The sequence below is a fragment of the Haliotis cracherodii genome, unplaced genomic scaffold (assembly GCF_022045235.1).
Source record: "Haliotis cracherodii isolate W230 unplaced genomic scaffold, xgHalCrac1.p SCAF_25, whole genome shotgun sequence".
NCBI lineage: Eukaryota > Metazoa > Mollusca > Gastropoda > Lepetellida > Haliotidae > Haliotis > Haliotis cracherodii.
In genome coordinates this window covers 5,304,281-5,308,075 of record NW_027266281.1, presented here as the reverse complement: position 1 = coordinate 5,308,075, position 3,795 = coordinate 5,304,281, and positions in this window count along the sequence as shown.

Genomic DNA, 3,795 nt, shown 5'->3' with positions numbered 1-3,795 from the left:
TCTTAAATTTCCAAAACGCACCCTTCAGACAAAAAGTTCTTCTAATAATGTAATGTTGAATGGGTATATGACTCCAATAGAGCTGTTCGGTTCTTCGTGTTTGATGAAAGCCACACAGACTGGATGAAGAAATCAGCAGTCGTGTAAACTTACAACGTCAGTTGCAGAGAATAATCAGACTCGCGTATCTCTAACCCTAAACGGAAATTAAATCAATGATACGGGGTACAGCTGTTGCAGATAGTACGATATATTAGTTGAAACAAATTGTTGTCTATCCAGAGGCGACTGCTGTTGCTCTATATATTAGTAGATAACATTTAATAACTACCCATCCAAAAATCCACATTTGATGACGTCACAAGTGCACCTAGTAACCTCACGTGACTGATGACGTCACATAACCTTGACCTTGGGGGTGGGGGGTGGGGGTGGGGTGTTGTCAATGTCATTGCCTCATTAATATGCAGAATAACTCATTAATATGCAAATGTATGCATGACATCACAGGTCGATTAGGTTAATAAAGGGTCAACTGACCAGATGCAATCATGCAATTAATGACTTGACCATTCGTTAACCGTACAACACGGGATAGTAATGAATGTTCCTATATGGACATGTTACTACGACCGGGGTTGGGTTGGGTCTTGACTCACGCGGAATGGAATGTCATTGTGAGACCATTTTGGCGCGAGAACATGTGGTGAACATTTGAACCTTTTGCTTTGAAGACATTTCTCTGTGTACATTCGGTGGCCGGTTATGTGTGGTAATATTTAAAAGCCCAGGAACAGGTGCATGTAGAAAGATCTCCCGATATTCAATTACATTCATTAAGGGTCAACTGACCGGATGCAATTAATTACTTGACCATTCGTTAAACGTAGAACAACACGTGTCTAAAAACAAGATGGCGGACGTTGCCATGAACGCTCACGGGCTGTCACGTGTCCTCGGTTTGAATCTCGCGCCTGACCTACAAGTCAGTTCTATGAGGCCCCATTCCACATCTCAGGCTAAGTTGATCCATAAGTGCAATAACTCATTCATTGTGAAATATAATCATGACGTCACAGGTCAGAAAGAGTAATGAGAGGTCTGTTGTTCCAATGCAAGAAGGAAATGTGTTAATGAGTCCTTCATTAAGTGAGAACAAAGCGTAGTAATGAGTGTCCCTATATGGAAGTGGCTACTACGAGGTTCAAATGTGATTCACGGGGAAAGGAATGTCATTGTTAGACATATTCCATTGATGCATGTATTTCGTGTAGTTATGACTGTCACATGTGGCAAAGAGGGGTGTGAGTTGAATTTCCATAGAAACCACATGTCCAGTTCTTAACTCTTCTAGTGTTACCTCTTATAAGTTCCTTGTAACATTCAGTTGCCATGACAACTAAATAAAAAAATAAGGGTTAACAGTCTTGACTCCAAGAGGTCAGCTCTGAGAAATATAGAGTCGGTATCGCGAAACCCGTGTGTTGAAGACTGCAAAGTATGCCAGTCTGATCTGAGACGTTTTAATACTGTAAAATTACATTCTTTTTCTAAAAGATGTTTGGAGTTCAAAATGTCGATTCAGTTTCCTTTTTTCAATGGAAAAATACTCGTTTAACCCATACCCAGAATCATTTTCATGAGAAAAAATAGAGTGAAATAACGTAGTTTAGTGGATAACTTCTGAGAGATAAGATTACTTGAGCATCCATTAACAAAGAACAATAATTTACTTTTTATGAAATGTAACAAAGTGATTTCTGATACAGACTATACTTTGGTGTGCGAGCGGCGCACAACTTTTGGGTACATGCTATGGCATTGCGATTCCTGGCTGTAGATGTTATAGTCTGTTTCTGCATGATGTATGATGTGTATGAAAAAAAACCTTGATTGAGTTTATTATGTTATCATGAGTCCAACGAATTCTCATTTAGGAAAAAAAAAAGTACATGTTCAAATTCAATGTTCCCTTTGTTCAAGGATGTGTGCACCACAAATGGCGTCCCATTGAAGAACCATCATAATTAAGAGACATAGTGATGTAGTTACCTTTACCTATGTGCTCTTTAATATAGTCAGACATGATCGATCAATGTATTCTTATATTGTCTTTTTTTTTATCTCTTTTTACAAAACAGTTACGATTAATCTTAAGGTTTTAAAAAGGTGATCTTAGCATAGTGTTAGTTAACCATTGTCATGATACATTTCTATGACTCGAGATAAAGTTAGAATATTCTGAATTTAGCATGATTAGTTTTTTAAAACCTTAAGATTAATCGTTTGGTGTATTGTGTCCTCTGTCAGTGGTCAGGAAGATAACCCGATGATCAATTCAACGCAAGCTTCACCAAGTACATATTCGCTGGGGAGTCACGTGATCACCTTCTTTACAGCGCTCAATGGGCATAGTAATATTTCCATATTTAGTTAGTGTACTATGTACACAGTTGTCGACGCATCTAACAGTAGATCACATTGCTTATATTGTTACAAGTGAGGTTTATTTTACAACACTCCGAATGAGTTCGTATATGCTATACACATAACACCTTGTTTTGTCCGTGTTCTATGAGGCACCATTCCACATCTCAGGCTACGTTGATCCATAAGTGCAATAACTCATTCATTGTGAAATATAATCATGACGTCACAGGTCAGAAAGAGTAATGAGGATAACTTCTAAGAGATAAGATTACTTGAGCATTCATTAACAAAGAACAATGGATAGTAATGAATATCCTTATATGGAAACTTAGGTCACCAATCCCTCATTAATATGCAAGATAACTCATTAATATGTAAATGTATAAGTGATGTATCAGGTGAATTAGATGAATACAGGGTCAACTGACCAGATGCAATTTACTTACATTAACAAAGAACAATGGATAGTAATGAATATCCTCATATGGAAACTTGACATCGCACGCGAAATGGAATGTTATTGCGACTGAATTTTGCCGCCTTTTTGCCCCCTCTCTACATGCTCATTCGGGGGGCTGCGTCTGCTGAGATTATCAGCCCAGGAATAAGAGTGTGATTTATGTCAATATGTGTTATAAAACTCAACGGTCGTGTTGACGTCACAGGTCAGAAAGAGTAATGAGAGGTCTGTTGTTCCAATGCAAGAAGGAAATGTGTTAATGAGTCCTTCATTAAGTGAGAACAAAGCATAGTAATGAGTGTCCCTATATGGAAGTGGCTACTACGAGGTTCAAATGTGATTCACGGGGAAAGGAATGTCATTGTTAGACATATTCCATTGATTTTGTGTAGTTATGACTGTCACATGTGGCAAAGAGGGGTGTGAGTTGAATTTCCATAGAAACCACATGCCCAGTTCTTAACTCTTCTAGTGTTACCTCTTATAAGTTCCTTTTAACATTCAGTTGTCATGACAACTAAATAAAAAAATAAGGGTTAACAGTCTTGACTCCAAGAGGTCAGCTCTGAGAAATATAGAGTCGGTATCGCGAAACCCGTGTGTTGAAGACTGCAAAGTATGCCAGTCTGATCTGAGACGTTTTAATACTGTAAAATTACATTCTTTTTCTAAAAGATGTTTGGAGTTCAAAATGTCGATTCAGTTTCCTTTTTTCAATGGAAAAATACTCGTTTAACCCATACCCAGAATCATTTTCATGAGAAAAAATAGAGTGAAATAACGTAGTTTAGTAAATAACTTCTAAGAGATAAGATTACTTGAGCATTCATTAACAAAGAACAATGGATAGTAATGAATATCCTTATATGGAAACTTAGGTCACCAATCCCTCATTAATATGCAAG